Here is a 19,715-nt window from a genome sequence, read left to right as displayed (position 1 = left end):
GAATGACGTATGAGGAGAGATTGGGTCGATTGGGCTTGTACTCGCTGGAGTTTAGAAGAATGAGAGGGGATTTCATTGAAACTTATAAAATTCTAACAGGACTAGACAGAATAGATGCAGGAAGGCTGTTCCCGATGGCGGGGGAGTCCAGAACCAGGGGTCACAGTCTAAGGATAAGGGGTAAGCCATTTAGGACAGAGATGAGGAGGAATTTCTTCACCCAGAGAGTGGTGAACCTGTGGAATTCTCTACCACAGAAGGCAGTTGAGGCCAATTCATTAAATATATTCAAGAAGGAGTTAGATATATTTCTTAAGGCTAAAGGGATCAAGGGATGTGAGGAGAAAGCAGGGACAGGATACTGAATTTGGGTGATCAGCCATGATCTCATTGAATGGCGGAGCAGGCTCGAGGGGCCGAATGGCCTACTCCTGCTCCTATCTTCTATGTTTCTATATTTCTAATCTCTAATCTCCTCCAGCCCCACAATCCCTCACCCCACCCCTGCCGAGATATCTGCGCTCCTCCAATTCTGGCCTCTTGAGCATCCTTGATTTTAATCACTCAACCATTGGCGGTCGTGCCTTCAGCTGCCAAGGCCCTCAGCTCTGGAATTCCCTCCCTGAATCGCTCCGCCTCTCTTTCCTCCTTTAAGATGCTCCTTAAAGCCGACCTCCTTAACCAAGCTGCCCAATATCTCATGTGGCCCGTTGTCAAATTTTGTTTTATAACACTCCTGTGAAGCGCCTTGGGACATTTTACTACGTTAAAGGGACTATATAAATGCTAGTTGTTGTTGTTGTTGTTGAAGATGCACGCCACTACACAAGGTAAAGTCATGTAGCAATAGATTGGTAAACAAATAGACCGGGTACTATACAGCACAGGAATGTATCTGGAATCTCAGTGTATTATCAAAACCCTGCACGTTACAATCACATCCCACGGAATTTTACTCTCCAACTGCCAAAAAGAGGTGCTCAGCCAGTCAATAAAACCACCACCATCACTCTGTCACAGACCTCAGTGTGGGAGCAAATACATTAGAACACAAGCATTAATCTAAGCATATTAAACCAAGAAAATGAATATAACCCAACATACAGATGAAATTTAACAGAAGTGTGAAATGCATTTTTGGAAGGAAATATTACAATGGCAATCAATGTTCCCACTGCTTTATTTGAAGGAGCCGCGCAGCCCATTCAAATTACAGGGAACTCTTTTTTATCTGGCACCAACGGGACCGGCGTGGTGCCGGTTGATCAAAAAGTCCGGATTACAGAGAGGTATACTTACCAAGGAACGAGAGCCCCGGTTACACGGCACTCGTGCAGGAGCCCCGGTTACACGGCACTCGTGCAGGAGCCCCGGTTACACGGCACTCGTGCAGGAGCCCCGGTTACACGGCACTCGTGCAGGAGCCCCGGTTACACGGCACTCGTGCAGGAGCCCCGGTTACACGGCACTCGTGCAGGAGCCCCGGTTACACGGCACTCGTGCAGGAGCCCCGGTTACACGGCCACAGATCCAGGAACCCCGGTTACACGGCCACAGATCCAGGAACCCCGGTTACACGGCCACAGATCCAGGAACCCCGGTTACACGGCCACAGATCCAGGAACCCCGGTTACACGGCCACAGATCCAGGAACCCCGGTTACACGGCCACAGATCCAGGAACCCCGGTTACACGGCCACAGATCCAGGAACCCCGGTTACACGGCCACAGATTCAGGAACCCCGGTTACACGGCCACAGATCCAGGAACCCCGGTTACACGGCCACAGATCCAGGAACCCCGGTTACACGGCCACTAATATAAAGTAAAACTTACCTGAACCTACTCCTGAATTTTGCCGGTTAAGAGAGGTTTCCGGTTATTCAGGTGCCGGTAAAAAGAGAGTTTCCTGTACCGCGCAGGTGTGTGTTTTTTCCATTGTAACGCCGTTGCGCGGCACCTGCAGATCGCTGTGCAGCTGCGGGGCCGCACAGCTTAATGGGAACATTGGTGGCAACATAAACAAAATGGTACAATTTTGAAGGGGGTGCAGGAACAGAGACCGGGGATGGGGCAGGGGGGGGGGGGGGGTACGTACACAAATGTTCGAAGGTGGCAGGTCAAGTGATAAAACTGTTTAAAAAAAAAAAAAAACCAATGTAGGATCTTTGGCTTCATATATAGAGGAATAGAGTATAAAAGCAAGGACCAAAGCTTTATAAATCGCTGGCTCGGCCTCAGCTGGAGTATTGTGTCCAATTCTGGGCACCGCACTTTAGGAAGGACGTCATGGCTTTGGAGAGGGTGCCAAGGGTGAGCGAATTCAGTTGTGTGGAGAGACTGGAGAAGCTGGGGTTGTTCTCCTTAGAGCAGAGGAGGCTGAGGGGAGATTTAATAGCGGTGTTCAAAACTATGGGAGTGGTTTTGATAGAGTGGATGGGGAGAAACTGTTTTCCACTGGCAGGAGGGTCGGTGACCAGGGGACACAGATTTAAGATAAATGGCAAAAAAGGCCAAGGGGAGACCAGGAGAATTTTTTTTCCCCCAAACTCAGCGAGTCATGATGATCTGGAATGCGCTGCCTGAAAGGGTGGTGGAAGCAGATTCAATAGTAACTTTCAAAAGGAAATTGGATAAATACTGAAGGAAAAAAATTGTGGGGCTGCGGGGAAAGAGCGGGACTAATTGGAGAGCTCTTTTAGCAAGCTGGCACGATGGGCCCCTTCTGTGCTACATGATTGTATGGTACACTGACTTTTGTTCTTCCTACAAGCAATGCCAAGATTTAGATACAGCTTACATAACTTGTCTCGTAGGGTTGGCTGCAGGTACCAATACAGGGCAGATTAAAAACAAACCTCGAACGCAACAGAAATTATTTGACAATGCAAAACCAATAGGTTAACATAAATAAACTTTCAAAAAAAAAACAAATCCTCTGCTCTATCCCCAGTGGGGGAAGGTACCAGAGACAAAAGGTTAAATATTCAGCGAGTCCCAGAGGCTGCAGTTACCACATATAGAGGGTTGTAGATTCAGAGTGCGGGCCCGGAGTGTATAAAGGGTTCTATATTGGCGGGGGGGGGGGGGGGGGGGGGTAGGGGTCCCGGGCGTACACAGCGCTCTATATTGGGGTTGGGGTGGGGGTCCCGGGCGTACACAGCGCTCTATATTGGGGTTGGGGTAGGGGTCCCGGGCATACACAGCGCTCTATATTGGGGTTGGGGTGGGGGTCCCGGGCGTACACAGTGCTCTATATTGGGGTTGGGGTAGGGGTCCCGGGCGTACACAGCGCTCTATATTGGGGTTGGGGTAGGGGTCCCGGGCATACACAGTGCTCTATATTGGGGTTGGGGTAGGGGTCCCGGGCGTACACAGTGCTCTATATTGGGGTTGGGGTGGGGGTCCCGGGCGTACACAGTGCTCTATATTGGGGTTGGGGCAGTTCCGGGCATACACAGCGCTCTATATTGGGGTTGGGGTAGGGGTCCCGGGCATACACAGCGCTCTATATTGGGGTTGGGGTGGGGGTCCCGGGCGTACACAACGCTCTATATTGGGGTTGGGGTAGGGGTCCCGGGCATACACAGCGCTCTATATTGGGGTTGGGGTAGGGGCCCCGGGCATACACAACGCTCTATATTGGGGTTGGGGTGGGGGTCCTGGGCATACACAGCGCTCTATATTGGGGGTTGGAGTGGGGGTCCCGGGTGTACACAGCGCGCTATATTGGGGTTGGGGTAGGGGTCCCGGGCGTACACAGCGCTCTATATTGGGGTTGGGGTGGGGGTCCCGGGCGTACACAGCGCTCTATATTGGGGTTGGGGTAGGGGTCCCGGGCATACACAGCGCTCTATATTGGGGTTGGGGTGGGGGTCCCGGGCGTACACAGTGCTCTATATTGGGGTTGGGGTAGGGGTCCCGGGCGTACACAGCGCTCTATATTGGGGTTGGGGTAGGGGTCCCGGGCATACACAGTGCTCTATATTGGGGTTGGGGTAGGGGTCCCGGGCGTACACAGTGCTCTATATTGGGGTTGGGGTGGGGGTCCCGGGCGTACACAGTGCTCTATATTGGGGTTGGGGCAGTTCCGGGCATACACAGCGCTCTATATTGGGGTTGGGGTAGGGGTCCCGGGCATACACAGCGCTCTATATTGGGGTTGGGGTGGGGGTCCCGGGCGTACACAACGCTCTATATTGGGGTTGGGGTAGGGGTCCCGGGCATACACAGCGCTCTATATTGGGGTTGGGGTAGGGGCCCCGGGCATACACAACGCTCTATATTGGGGTTGGGGTGGGGGTCCTGGGCATACACAGCGCTCTATATTGGGGGTTGGAGTGGGGGTCCCGGGTGTACACAGCGCGCTATATTGGGGTTGGGGTAGGGGTCCCAGACGTACACAGCGCTCTATATTAGGAGTGGGAGTCCCGGGCGTACACAGCGCTCTATATTGGGGTTGGGGTGGGGGTCCCGGGTGTACACAGCGCTCTATATTGGGGGTGGAGTCCCGGGCATACACAGCGCCCTATATTGGGGTTGGGGTGCGGGTCCTGGGCGTACACAGCGCTCTATATTGGGGTTGGGGTGGGGGTCTCGGGTGTACACAGCGCTCTATATTGGGGTGGGGGTCCCGGGTGTACACAGCGCTCTAAATTGGGGTTGGGGTCCCGGGCGTACACAGTGCTCTATATTGGGGTTGGGGTGGGGGTCCCGGGCATACATAGCGCTCTATATTGGGGTGGGGGTCCCGGGCGCAAACAGCGCTCTATATTGGGGTGGGGTCCCGGGCGTACACAGCGCTCTATATTGGGGTTGGGGTTGGGGGTCCCGGGTGTACACAGCGCTCTATATTGGGGTTGGGGTCCCGGGCGTAAACAGCGCTCTATATTGGGGTGGGGGCCCTGGGCGTACACAGCGCTCTATATTGGGGTGGGGGCCCTGGGCGTACACAGCGCTCTATATTGGGGTGGGGGCCCTGGGCGTACACAGCGCTCTATATTGGGGTGGGGGCCCCGGGTGTACACAGCGCTCTATATTGGGGTGGGGGGGGGGTCCCCGGCGTACACAGCGCTCTATATTGGGGTGGGGTCCCGGGCGTACACAGCGCTCTATATTGGGGTGGGGGCCCCGGGTGTACACAGCGCTCTATAGTGGGGTGGGGGTCCCAGGCGTACACAGCGCTCTATAGTGGGGTGGGGGGGGGGGGTCCCGGGCGTATGCAGCGCTCTATAGTGGGGTGGGGGTCCCGGGCGTACGCAGCGCTCTCTATTGGGGTGGGGGTCCCGGGCGTACGCAGCGCTCTCTATTGGGGTGGGGGTCCCGGGCGTACGCAGCGCTCTATACTGGGGTGGGGGTCCCGGGTGTACACAGCGCTCTATATTGGGGTGGGGGTCCCAGGCGTACACAGCGCTCTATACTGGGGTGGGGGGTCCCGGGCGTACACAGCGCTCTATATTGGGGTGGGGGTGGGGGTCCCAGGCGTACACAGCACTCTATATTGGGGGTGGGGGTCCCGGGCGTACGCAGCGTTCTATATTGGGGGTGGGGGTCCCGGGCGTACACAGCGCTCTATACTGGGGTGGGGGGTCCCGGGCGTACACAGCACTCTATATTGGGGTGGGGGTGGGGGTCCCGGGCGTACACAGCGCTCTATATTGGGGTGGGGGTCCCGGGCGTACGCAGCGTTCTATATTGGGGGTGGGGGTCCCGGGCGTACACAGCGCTCTATACTGGGGTGGGGGGTCCCGGGCGTACACAGCACTCTATATTGGGGTGGGGGTCCCAGGCGTACACAGCGCTCTATACTGGGGTGGGGGGTCCCGGGTGTACACAGCGCTCTATATTGGGGTGGGGGTGGGGGTCCCAGGCGTACACAGCACTCTATATTGGGGGTGGGGGTCCCGGGTGTACACAGCACTCTATATTGGGGTGGGGGTCCCGGGTGTACACAGCGCTCTATATTGGGGTGGGGGTCCCAGGCGTACACAGCGCTCTATATTGGGGGTGGGGGTCCCAGGCGTACACAGCACTCTATATTGGGGTGGGGGTCCCGGGTGTACACAGCGCTCTATATTGGGGTGGGGGTCCCAGGCGTACACAGCGCTCTATATTGGGGTGGGGGTCCCGGGCGTACACAGCGCTCTATACTGGGGTGGGGGGTCCCGGGCGTACACAGCGCTCTATATTGGGGTGGGGGTCCCGGGCGTACACAGCGCTCTATATTGGGGTGGGGGTCCCGGGTGTACACAGCGCTCTATATTGGGGTGGGGGTTCGGGCGTACACAGCACTCTATATTGGGGTGGGGGTCCCAGGCGTACACAGCGCTCTATACTGGGGTGGGGGGTCCCGGGCGTACACAGCGCTCTATATTGGGGTGGGGGTCCCGGGCGTACACAGCGCTCTATACTGGGGTGGGGGTCCCGGGCGTACACAGCGCTCTATATTGGGGTGGGGGTCCCGGGCGTACACAGCGCTCTATACTGGGGTGGGGGGTCCCGGGCGTACACAGCGCTCTATACTGGGGTGGGGGTCCCGGGCGTACACAGCGCTCTATATTGGGGTGGGGGTCCCGGGTGTACACAGCGCTCTATATTGGGGTGGGGGTCCCGGGCGTACACAGCGCTCTATATTGGGGTGGGGGGTCCCGGGCGTACACAGCGCTCTATATTGGGGTGGGGGTCCCGGGCGTACACAGCGCTCTATATTGGGGTGGGGGTCCCGGGCGTACACAGCGCTCTATATTGGGGTGGGGGTCCCGGGCGTACACAGCGCTCTATATTGGGGTGGGGGTCCCAGGCGTACACAGCACTCTATATTGGGGTGGGGGTCCCGGGCGTACACAGCGCTCTATACTGGGGTGGGGGGTCCCGGGCGTACACAGCGCTCTATATTGGGGTGGGGGTCCCGGGCGTACACAGCGCTCTATACTGGGGTGGGGGGTCCCGGGCGTACACAGCGCTCTATACTGGGGTGGGGGTCCCGGGCGTACACAGCGCTCTATATTGGGGTGGGGGTCCCGGGTGTACACAGCGCTCTATATTGGGGTGGGGGTCCCGGGCGTACACAGCGCTCTATATTGGGGTGCGGGTCCCGGGTGTACACAGCGCTCTATATTGGGGGTGGGGGTCCCGGGTGTACACAGCACTCTATATTGGGGTGGGGGTCCCGGGTGTACACAGCGCTCTATATTGGGGGTGGGGGTCCCGGGCGTACACAGCGCTCTATATTGGGGGTGGGGGTCCCGGGCGTACACAGCGCTCTATATTGGGGGTGGGGGTCCCGGGTGTACACAGCGCTCTATATTGGGGGTGGGGGTCCCGGGCGTACACAGCGCTCTATATTGGGGGTGGGGGTCCCGGGCGTACACAGCGCTCTATATTGGGGGTGGGGGTCCCGGGTGTACACAGCGCTCTATATTGGGGTGGGGGTCCCGGGTGTACACAGCGCTCTATATTGGGGTGGGGGTCCCGGGCGTACACAGCGCTCTATATTGGGGGTGGGGGTCCCGGGTGTACACAGCGCTCTATATTGGGGTGGGGGTCCCAGGCGTACACAGCGCTCTATATTGGGGGTGGGGGTCCCGGGCGTACACAGCGCTCTATATTGGGGGTGGGGGTCCCGGGTGTACACAGCGCTCTATATTGGGGTGGGGGTCCCGGGCGTACACAGCGCTCTATATTGGGGGTGGGGGTCCCGGGTGTACACAGCGCTCTATATTGGGGTGGGGGTCCCGGGTGTACACAGCGCTCTATATTGGGGGTGGGGGTTCGGGCGTACACAGCGCTCTATATGGGGGGGGTGGGGGTTCGGGCGTACACAGCGCTCTATATTGGGGTGGGGGTCCCGGGTGTACACAGCGCTCTATATGGGGGGGGTGGGGGTTCGGGCGTACACAGCGCTCTATATTGGGGTGGGGGTCCCGGGTGTACACAGCGCTCTATATTGGGGTGGGGGGTCCCGGGCGTACACAGCGCTCTATACTGGGGTGGGGGTCCCAGGCGTACACAGCGCTCTATACTGGGGTGGGGGTCCCAGGCGTACACAGCGCTCTATACTGGGGTGGTGGTCCCGGGCGTACACAGCGCTCTATATTGGGGGGTGGGGGTTCGGGCGTACACAGCGCTCTATATTGGGGTGGTGGTCCCCGGCATACACAGCGCTCTATATTGGGGGTGGGGGTTCGGGCGTACACAGCGCTCTATATTGGGCACGTCCGCGGGGGGTCCGGGCGTCCCAGAGACGGCGCGCTCGGTTGCCACGGTGACGGTTGCCAGGAGCCGAGCCGGAGGGGCGGGGCTGCCGGGCGCAGTTGCCACGGTGACGGTTACCAGGAGGCGCGAGGGCAAGGCAGGGCGGTGCGGGGAGGCGCGCTGGCGGTTGCCACGGTGACGGTTGCCAGGAGCCGGGCGCGAGCGGCCGCTGGGTCGGAGCTGCCTTCAAGTGGAGTTCGGACGACGCTCCTCTCCATCAACTCACCTCGCCGCCGGTGTTCGCAGACCAAGTTTGTTTACTTCAGCGGGGCCCTCCCGGGGCCTCTTGATATTGTCGGTGTCCGCGGCCGGTTCCCAAAGCGCTGCTGCTGCCACCTCCTTCCCCCTCACCAGGTCTAGGCCTGGCCGCGCCGCTCCTCCTGTTGTCAATCAAGCCGCCGCCGCCGCCTCAACCGAACCTGCCCCGCCGCCCTCCGATTGGACGCTGCTTCCCCTCTGCCGCTTTCCATTGGTGCGTCCCCCCTGTCAATCACTACCAGCGGCGCCCCGCCCACACGCAGCTCACGTTCGGTTGACGTAGGGACCGGAAGTTGCTGCTTTGGATGATGTCATTGCGTTTGGTGCCATTACATCATTGCATTTATTTAAAGGGACAGGCACAGTTTTTTTTCCCCACCATCACCACCACTTAATTTTCTTTCTCCAGCTCTCCTTAAAGATATGGGAGGGTGAGGATTGAGGAATCCGGATCGCTCCTTCTTTCTCCAACATGAAACTTTTAGGCTAACACTTCACCGCCGAGGGAGTGCTGCACTATCGGAGGTGCTATCTCGCCGATGACACGTTAAACCGAGGCCCTGTCTGCCCTCTCAGGTGGATGTAAAAGATACCATGGCACTACTTCGAAGAAGAGCAGCGAAGTTCTCCCGCAACCAACATCACTGAAACAGATTATCTGGTCATTATCACACTGCTGTTTGTGGGAGCTTGCTGTGCGCAAATTGGTTGTCGCGTTTCCTACATTACAACACTTAAAAAGTATTTCATTGACTATGAAGTCAATTGGGATGATAGCAAAATACTGCAGATGCTGGAAATCCGAAATTTCCACCCCTTTGTTTTGGGTCTTCCTTCCCCCTCCCCCCCCCCTTTCCTTTTGTTTCTCTCTCCCACCTGGCAGCTGTCTCCTATCCTGCCAGTACACTTCACACCTAATCTCAGCTGTCTTTTGTCTCCACCGGCCTATTACCATCTCGTCTGGTTTCGAATATCTTTTATTGTCTCACTTCTTTTGTTCGATCGCAGCCCTGCCTTCGATCTATTTTCTTTTCTTTCCAGTTTTGAAGAAGGGTTTCGACCCGAAACGTCAACTCAAATTTCTCTCCACGGATGTTGCCTGACCTGCTGAGTTTTTCCAGCAATTTCTGTTGTTAAGTCAATTGGGATGCTGTTCCGAAAGGCTTTGTATAAATCCAAGTTCTTTCTGAGGGAAATGCAAAAAAGAAATATTTTTTTTAATGTTTTATTTCAATCTTACTCCTGGCTAATAATAAATCAACAGCAATTACATTATGGGGGATTTTGAAAGTTTGTTTCCCTGTGTTTCAATCTTGGCGCTTACTGCCCCCTACTGGTCTCCTGCATAATCCAGCCAATTCTTAGATTTAACTTTACAGTATAATTTCCAATGGATTTATTTGTAGATTATATTCTATTAAACTCTAGTTTAGTGCTGCATTGCTAGAGGTGCCATTCTTTGGATGAGACATTAACCTGAGATCACGCCCATAGAATGTAATCATCACACTAAAAGGATCCTGACCAGATAACCTGTTTTAGGTTTTAGTTGAGGGATAAATATTCGCCAGGCTGACACTGTCGGAGGTGCCGTCTTTCGGATGATACATTAAACCAAGGCCCCATCTGCTCTATCAGGTGGACGTAAAAGGCCCCATCTGCTCTATCAGGTGGGCAGCACGGTGGCATAGTGGTTAGCACTGTTGCCGCACAGCGCCAGGAGCCCGGGTTCAAATCCGGCCTCGGGTGACGTGTCTGTGTGGAGTTTGCACATTCTCCCCGTGTTTGCGTGGGTTTTCTCCGGGTGCTCCGGTTTCCTCCCACAGTCCAAAGTTGTGCGGGTTAGGTTGATTGGCCATGATAAAAATTGACCCTTAGTGTTAGCGGGGATTAAATACGTGGGGTTACGGGGATAGGGCTTGGGTGGGATGCCTGTCGGTGTAGGGACCGGGTGCTAGGATTTGGATGATCAGCCATGATCTCGTTGAATGGCGGAGCAGGCTCGAAGGGCCGAATGGCCTACTCCTGCTCCTAACTTCTATGTTTCTATGTTATGTTTCTAAAACATCCCATGGCACTATTTTGAAGAAGAGCTGGAGAGTTCCCCCTGGTGTTCTGGTCAACATTAACATCACTAAAAACAGATTATCTGGTCATTACCACACTGGTGTTTGTGGGATTTTGCTGTGTGCAAATCGGCTGCTGTGTTTCCGACATTACAGCAGTAGCTGTACTTCCAAAAGTATTTCATTTGCTGTAAAGCACTTTGGGACGTCCTATGGTTGTGCAAGGCGCTATAGAAATGCAAGTCTTTCTTTTATAGAAGATAGGAGCAGGAGTAGGCCATTCGTCCCCGCGAGCCTGCTCCGCCATTCGATGAGATCATGGCTGATCATCCAAACTCAGTACCCTGTCCCTGCCTTCTCCCCATATCCCTTGATCCCTTTAGCCTCAAGAAATATATCCAACTCTTTCTTGAATATATTTAATGAATTGGCCTCAACCGCCTTCTGTGGTAGAGAATTCCACAGGTTCACCACTCTCTGGGTGAAGAAATTCTTCCTCATCTCTGTCCTAAATGGCTTACCCCTTATCCTTAGACTGTGACCCCTGGTTCTGGACTCTCCGAATTTTATTGAAAACCTATACAGGCTTCGTTTCCCAAACAAAAAGCTAATAAAATTCCTTTTCTGAAAGAATTTAAACTTCCGTACCAGGTTCGACCCCTGGTGTGTAGTGAGTGAACTGGTCTCTCAACAAGGACAGTGAGAAGAGGCCCCTGAATTAGAGAGGGGATCATTTGTCCAGGGTTTCCACTCCTGATCACTATCCAGCAAAAAGCCAGTGTTTAGCCTGTGCGTTTGTGGTCAGGACAAGACTTACTTGTGATGCCCTCAACAGTCCAATAGCCTGTTGGCACTCATTGCCATGACCAACTGGGCAAGATACTGGAAATTGTTGTGGAAACATGTACCCCAAAAAGGCCGACATCTTCAGGGGGTGAGGGGGTTGGCGCAAAAAAAAAGAGAATACCAATTTAGCTGCGTGGGTGCTGCCACCTTGTGGCCTGTGTTATTATTGACAAAGGATACTGTATAAATCCTACTTCTGCTGGACGCCAAGCAACATAACCAGGAATTCCACTTGTTGTTTAACCCAGCTGTAATGGAATGCTGACTAAAATGGGAACAAAAGCCAATTATTGCTTTCTGTTGGCTCCACGACTAACTGTTGTAGTACTAGACCGAGGAGTACAAGCTTTGATGCTTAGTTTGTGCCCAGATAAAAGGAAAGAAAAGACTTGCATTTACACAGCGCCTTTCACGACCACCAGACGTCCCAAAGCGCTTTACAGCCAATGAAATACTTTTGGAAGTGTAGTCAATGTTGTAATGTAGGAAACGCGGCAGTCAACTTGCACACAGCAAGCTCCCGCAAACAGCAATGTGACAATGACCAGGTAATCTGTTTTTAATGATGTTGATTGAGGGATAAATACTAGAACGATAGCAAAATACTGCGGATGCTGGAAATCCGAAACAACAACAGAAAATGCTGGAAAAACCTAGCAGGCCAGGTAACATCCGTGGAGAGAGAAATAGAGTCAACGTTTCAGGTCGAAACCCTTCGAAGGGTTTCGACCTGAAACGTTGACTCTATTTCTCTCTCCACGGATGTTGCCTGGCCTGCTGCGTTTTTCCAGCATTTTCTGTTGTTGTGAGGGATAAATACTGTCCAGGACACCAAGGACAACTCACCTGCTCTTCTTCGAAATAGTGCCATCCACTTGAGAGAGCAGACGGGGCCTCGGTTTAACATCTCATCCGAAAGACGGCACCCTCTGACAGTGCAGCGCTCCCCCAGTACTGCACTGGAGTGTCAGCCCAGAATTTTGTGCTCAAGTCCCTGGAGTGGGAATATGAACCCACAACCTTGTGACTCAGAGGCGAGAGTGCTACCCACTGAGCCACGGCTGACTTTCTTTCTCATATTTCTTTATGGATTTTTGGGGTGAGGGGAAGAGACAAGAATCGTACAACCAATTTTCATCAATAATACTACAGCCATTGCAAATACAATCTCCCACAACATGCTCTTCTTCCTCCCACAGCTTTGCTGCAGTGAAATAAGGCCCTGTAGTGTCCGAGTATCAATAATACACGGACTGCAGGAGAACAATAATAACAGGTATTTACTGAACAGAGGGTAAGCTTAAAACTGAAGTACAGAAGCCTGCTATAGCTTTATATACAGGTGTGGTCACTGCCGGTACTGCAGTATAAAATCAGTTCTCTCTTAAAGGGACATACACAACAATTCCTCCCCTTTTAGATAAACAGTACATAACATTCATTTAACAACTAAATAATAACTAATTACAATTACAATTTTCTCTGTACTATATACATCAACTGAAATAATCATTTATAAGTTCAGTCTTTGAGGAGGCTTCCTGATCCTGACTGGATAGCGCCTTTCTCGAGTATCCTGTTCTTGCGGCGGAGTCGATTCTGGCTCATTGTCATTGGTTGGTTCGTCAGCTTCCAATACCACTGATTCTGAGGTAGACGCAATCTGTACTTCGGGTTCATTACCAGGTGCACATGCTCGTGGTATGGGTTTGGCTTGTTCCTGTGACTCTAGAATCTGGTCAGCATGGCGTCTCACGATGCTCTCTCCAACGTCCACTGTGGGTTTCCTCCGGGTGCTCCGGTTGCCTCCCACAGTCCAAAGATGTGCGGGTTAGGTTGATTGGCCATGGAAAAAAAATTGGCCCTTAGTGTTAGGGGGGATTAAATACGCGGGGTTACGGGGATAGGGCTTGGGTGGGATGGCTGTCGGTGTAGGGACCGGGTGCTAGGGTTTGGATGATCAGCCATGATCTCGTTGAATGGGGAGCAGGCTCGAAGGGCCGAATGGCCTACTCCTGCTCCTAGTTTCTATGTATACATTAGTGGTCCCTGCTGTGTGCATATCGTTCCTGGCTGCCATTTTTCTGTTCGGTAGTCGCGGGCCAAGACTGGTTGCCCTATCTTGAAGCTCCTGGTTGGCTTCTCATTGATGTGCTGGAATTGCTTATCCTCAACATCTCGTCTTATGTTTGGTTTGAGCAAATCTAGGCGACATCTTAGCCTTCGGTTGAAGAACATTATGGCTGGAGCTTGGTTGGTGACTGCATGTGTCGCATTCCGGTAAGCAAACAAGAAATTATCCACCTTGCGTTGTAGTGGTATGTCGTCGTTATACATTGCCTTTTTAAAGGTCTGAACAAACCTCTCAGCCAATCCATTTGTGGCTGGATGATATGGGGCAGATGTGTAATGTTTCACCCCATTATTCCTCAGAAACCTCCGGAAATCCTCGGACACAAACTGTGGCCCATTGTCGGAGCAAATCTGTTCTGGCAAGCCATTCCTGGCGAAGATGGTCCGTAGGACTGCAATAGTTTTCTCCGTGGTGGTGGAGGACATTTTGATGACCTCTGGCCATTTCGAATGGGCATCCACGGCAATTAGAAACATTGAGTCCATAAATGGACCAGCAAAATCAATGTGTACCCGTTGCCACGGAGATGAGGGCCACTCCCATGGGTGTAGCGGGGCCTGTGGTGGAGCGTTTTGGACCTTCTGGCATCCTGTGCATCTCTTGGTCATATCCTCGATTTCTTTATCGATTCCCGGCCACCACACAAACGCCCTGGCTAGGCTCTTCATTTTTATCCCTCCCAGATGACCCTCATGAAGCTCATTGAGCACTCTGTCTCTCAACTTGGGTGGAATTACCACTCGGGATCCACACATCAAGGTCCCCCGGCACACTGACAGCTGTTCTCTCCTTGGCGAGAATGCTGGCAACAGTGAGTCGCCATGTGCTGGCCATCCCTTCACCGTCAAATCATAGACCCGAGAGAGTGTCGGGTCATTTCGGGTTTCCTTCTCTATACTTGAGTTTGTAACAGGTAGACATTCGACTATGGTCAAATGGAATATCTCAACAGGGTCCACTGCAGGTGCTTCCTCTACCGTAGGCAACGGTAGGCGCGACAGCCCATCAGCGTTTCCATGCTGTTTCGTACCCTTGTACTCTATGTCGTACTGATGTGCCCCTAGAAAAAGTGACCATCTTTGCAGCCGTTGCGCCGTCATCACCGGAACGCCCTTCTTTGGGTTAAAAATGGAGACCAGGGGCTGATGATCAGTCAGTAGGGTGAATTTCTGCCCGTGCAGATAGTGATTGAACTTCTTCACCCCCCACACCAGGCTGAGGGCCTCCCTGTCAATCTGGGCGTAGTTACGCTCGGCTGAGGTTAACGAGCGCGACGCAAAGGCTATTGGCTTCTCTGAACCGTCAAGGAATTTGTGTGACAGCACCGCTCCAATGCCATAGGGAGACGCATCACATGCCAACCGAATCGGTAGTGTTGGATTGTAGTGGGCCAATACTTCTTTTGAAGTGATTAGGCATTTACATTTCTGAAAGGCACGCTTACACTCATCACTCCATTTCCATGTTACTCCAGTTTGCAGCAGGGCGTTCAGTGGGTGCAGAATTGTAGATAAATTCGGTAAGAACTTATGGTAGTAGTTCACCAACCCGAGAAATGACCTCAGTTGTGACACATTTTCCGGTGCTGGAGCCTTGACTACAGCCTCAGTCTTGTCCGGCGACTTATGCAACCCTTCCTCATCAATCATGTGGCCACAATACGAGATTTGTCTCCTGAAGAACTCGCATTTGGGGCGGTTGGCTCGTAGCCCATATTCTTGTAATCTAGTGAGCACCTGCTCCAGGTTGGCAAGGTGTTCACTGTCATTTTCGCCCGTAACCAGGATGTCGTCCAAATAACACTGGGTCCCCGGGATCCCTTGCAGGACATGTTCCATTGCCCTCTGCCAAATAGCCGGGGCTGATGCTACCCCGAATACCAGTCGGTTGTACTGGTAAAGACCTTTGTGAGTGTTTATCGTGAGGTATTTCCTAGATGCTTCTTCCACCTCCATTTGTAGATACGCTTGGGCCAGATCAATCTTCATAAAGCGTTTCCCTCCAGATAGTGAGGTGAAAATATCTTCTATCCGTGGAAGTGGATATTGTACTGTGTGCAGGACTGGGTTCACAGTTACCTTGAAGTCCCCACAGATGCGAACCTTCTTCGGCTCCCCAGGCGTGCTGCTCAATGATTTCTTCATTACAGGAACGATGGGTGTGGCCCACTCGCTCCAGTCCACCTTAGACAGCACACCCGAACGCTCCAGACTCTCCAGCTCTGCTTCAACGGCTGGGCGGATCGCGTACGGTACCGGTCTGGCCTTAAAAAATGTTGGGTTTGCGTTATCTTCGATTTTTATCGTTGCCGTTATTCCTTTTAGAGTCCCAAGTCCTTGTTGGAACACCTCTTTCGCGTCAATTAGAATTTTTGACAGTCGTCCAGGTGTGACGTCATCATCCTTTTTGTCAGTCACAGTTAGTGCCTGAATGGAATGCCAATCCAATTGTATTTTTCGGATCCATTCACGTCCCAATAATGGTGGTCCTCCATCTTGTAGTATATATAGATACAGTTTCTGCGTTTCCTTGCCATTGTATTTAACTGGCACCCTTATTTTTCCTCTGGGGTAGACTTTTTGCCCCGTGTATGTCTTCAATGCAATGGACGTGTCCTTCAAGGGTATGTGTGAGAATAGCCGCTCATAGTCTCGTCGATTCATGACAGTTAGGGCTGATCCTGTGTCCAATTCCATCTTTACTTGGGACCCTGCTATCATGAGGGTGACCTAAATGGTTCGGTGATCCTCCTTTGCGATCACGTTGTGTAACTTTAGACAACTTAGTCTCCTGCTCCCGGAGTCATTATCACTCTCCTGATCTTCCGAACTACTGTCTGTCATTTTTTTTACTTTCTTGTACTTTTCCTTAGTAGTTCTTTTAGTGTTGGTTTTCTTTCCCGACCTGCAGACTCTTGCTATGTGTCCCATTTTCCCACATTGCCTGCATACTTTGTCCTTAAACCAGCAGTCCTTCTGATCATGGGTTGTTCTGCCGCAGCGATAGCACTTTTCTGCTCCATACGCCATTTTGTTAGCGCTGTATTCTTGTGGTTTCTGTTGTATTTCCGCAGCTCCCCGTGCTGCTGCTTCGTAGGATACTGCCACGCTGAAAGCCTGTTCTAGCGTCAGGTCCTTTTCCAAAAGTAGTCGTTTCTGGGTTCCTTCACTCTGGAGCCCGCAGACAAACTTATCCCTTAAGGTGTCTGCCAGTCCTGCTCCGAACTGGCAGTGCTTCGATAACTTGCGTAGTTCCGTAAGATAGTCAGCATTGCTCTCATCTTTGTGCTGGTTTCTTTTATGGAACTTGAATCTTTCTGCTATCAGCAGCGGTGTAGGGTTTAGGTGTTCCTGTAAGATATTAACAATCTCTTCAAAACTTTTCTCCATTGGTTTAGCTGGGGTAATTAAATTCCGCAATAGGCCGTACGTTCTTGCGCCCATCAAATTTAATAATACCGACGCCTTCTTTCCATCGGCCACCTCATTTGCCTTGCAGTACACTTCAATTCTTTCCACATACGTGGTCCAGTCTTCTACCTCATTGTCGAAAGCAGTGATACTGCCACTCTTCGGCATCTTGGGTGGTTTAAAATGGCGCCTCCCGCGCTTTTTCTTCTTCCCCAATGGATTAAAATGGCACCTCCCGCGCTTTTCCTTCTTCCCCAATGGAATAAAATGGCGCCTCCCACGCTTTTCCTTCTTCCCCTTGCTGCCACGCTGCTCCTAGCGTTCTACAGGGTAATGGCGGTGACCCGCGGCTTCGGCGCGTCTCACTTTTCCTTCCCCTCATTTTATTTTCTCTACGCTGCCCGGTTCTTGAGCACCGACCGCGCCCTGTGCGCTCCACCCTCTCTCTCTCTCTTTTCCTCCCGACAACGCTGCACGGCCCCTTTGCAGAGCCGCTCGATCGAGCTCGAGCCCGCCGCAGTCCGGAAGGGTCAGCGCACTACCTGCTACCAGCACGATTTGCTGGAACACCTTGACTGGGGAGCCAAGCCCAGCTCTCCACAGCCTCCCCTGCAATTCTCCGAACTCCGATGGATCCTTGGCCAGTTGCCCGCGGTCGACGCCCGTTGCTCTGACTTCGACCTCCAAGAAGCTTCTTCTCAGGGAAAGATCCCCGTGAGGTGATGCAGTACTGCAGGTGAGTTCGAACCTGCTCGTCGCCAGTGTAGTGTCCGAGTATCAATAATACACGGACTGCAGGAGAACAATAATAACAGGTATTTACTGAACAAAGGGTAAGCTTAAAACTGAAGTACAGAAGCCTGCTATGGCTTTATATACAGGTGTGGTCACTGCCGGTACTGCAGTATAAAATCAGTTCTCTCTTAAATGTACATACACAACAGGACCCATCGCACACTCCAACTTGTTCTTTCCCAGGACTTTGCAACTGTAGAGAGAACGTCTTATTTTCCTCAGTCTTTCCTGCCACCTGCAATCCTCAGGCTTTACAAACCCAAGCTCAGTATCACCGACCAATCTTCTCTCTTAGGCAGTCCCTTGGAACCGAGGATGACTTGCTTCCACATTAAAAATGAGTTCTCAGGTGACTGATGAGTCCAATGCGGGACCTACAGTCTCTGTCACAGGTGGGGCAGACGGTGGTTGAAGGGGCGGGTGGGTGGGGTGCTTGGGTTGATGTGCGTTCCTTGCGCTGTTTGCGCTTGGCTCCCGGCGAAGAGACTCGAGGTGTTCAGCGCCTTCCCGGATGCTTCTCCTCCACTTTGTGCGGTCTTGGGCCGGGGATTCCCAGGTGTCGGTGGGGATGTTACACTTTTTCAAGGAGGCTTTGAGGGTGTCCTTGAAGTGTTTCCTCTGCCCACCTGCGGCTCTCTTGCCGTGCCGGAGCGCCGAGTAGAGCGCTTGTTTTGGGAGTCTCGTATCGGGCATGCGGACAATGTGACCCGTCCATTGGAGCTGATCGAGCGTGGTCAAAGCTTCGATGCTGGGGATGTTGCCTGAGCAAGAACACTGACGTTGGTGCACCTATCCTGCCAATGGATTTGCAGGATCTTGCGGAGGCAGCGTTGGTGGTACCTCTCCAGTGCTTTGAGGTGCCTGCTGTACATGGTCCATGTCTCTGAGGCATACAGCAGGGCGGGTATCACTACTGCTCTGTAGACCATGAGCTTAGTGCCGGGTTTGAGGTCCTGGTCTTCAAACACTCTCTTCCTCAGGCGACCGAAGGCTGCACTGGCACATTGAAGGAGGTGTTGGACTTCATCGTCGACCTCTGCCCTTGTTGACAGTAGGCTCCCGAGGCATGGAAAGTGGTCCATGTTGTCCAAGACCTTATCGTGGATTTTGATAATCGGGGGGTAGTACTGTGTAGCGGGGGCAGGTTGGTAGAGGACCTTTGTCTTACGGATGTTTAGTGTAAGGCCCATGCTCTCGTACGCTTCGGTGAAGGTGTGAATATTTCTTATAAGTATGCCATTTGGCCCCTTGAGCCTGCTCCGCCATTCAATAAGATCATGGCTGATCTTCTACCTCAACTCCACTTTCCCGCACTATTCCCATATCCTTTGATTCCCTTAGTATCCAAAAATCTACCGATCTCAGCCTTGAATATACTCAACGACTGAGCATACACAGCCCTCTGGGGCAGAGAATTCCAAAGATTCACCACCCTCTGAGTGAAGAAATTCCTCCTCATCTCGGTCTTAAATGGCTGACACCTTATCCTGAGACTATGCCCCCTAGTTCTAGACACTCCAGCCAGGGGAAACAACCTCTCAGCATCTACCCTGTCAACTCCCTTCAGAATCTTGTGTGTTTCAATGAGATCACCTCTCATTCTTCTAAACTCCAGAGAGTATCGGCCCAATCTACACAACCTCTCCTTATAGGACAGCCCTCTCATCCCAGGAATCAATCTAGTGAACCTTTGTTGCATCGCCTCCAAGGCAAGTATATCCTTCCTTAGATAAGGAGACCAAAACTGCACAGTACTCCAGGTGTGGTCTCACCAAGGCCCTGTACAATTGTAGCAAGACTTCCTTATTCTTATACTCCAACCCCCTTGCAATAAAGGCCAACATGCCATTTGCCTTCCTTATTGCTTGCTGTACCTGATAGTTTTGAGCACAGCTTTGGTGGGAGCCCATGATAAATTCGCACATAAGTTAACAGTGCCAGATCTTGTCAAAG

General features: G+C 52.8%; 1 protein-coding gene and 1 long non-coding RNA gene across 6 annotated transcripts in view; both read right to left on the bottom strand.

The window, feature by feature from the left end:
- Positions 1-8,661, bottom strand: part of pak1 (p21 protein (Cdc42/Rac)-activated kinase 1) — a 235,862-nt gene extending 227,201 nt beyond the window's left edge. For 4 of the 5 annotated variants that reach the window (XM_085999663.1, XM_085999666.1, XM_085999662.1 and 1 more), the window contains exon 1: positions 8,480-8,661. The gene's annotated coding sequence lies outside the window, so the exon portion shown is untranslated. The remainder of the gene's footprint in view (positions 1-8,479) is intronic. The other variant, XM_085999667.1, reaches the window with a different exon arrangement.
- A 712-nt stretch (positions 8,662-9,373) lies between these two features.
- The window catches only part of LOC147112118 (uncharacterized), a 53,826-nt gene continuing 43,484 nt past the window's right edge, over positions 9,374-19,715 (bottom strand). The window contains exon 3 of the long non-coding RNA XR_015079821.1: positions 9,374-9,697. This is a non-coding gene — a long non-coding RNA (uncharacterized LOC147112118). The remainder of the gene's footprint in view (positions 9,698-19,715) is intronic.

The sequence above is a fragment of the Somniosus microcephalus genome, chromosome 10, assembly GCF_052327205.1.
Source record: "Somniosus microcephalus isolate GS21.2 chromosome 10, FLI_Smic_1.0, whole genome shotgun sequence".
NCBI lineage: Eukaryota > Metazoa > Chordata > Chondrichthyes > Squaliformes > Somniosidae > Somniosus > Somniosus microcephalus.
Note: the sequence above shows the minus strand (reverse complement) of the source record. Positions and strands in the feature narration are given on the sequence as shown.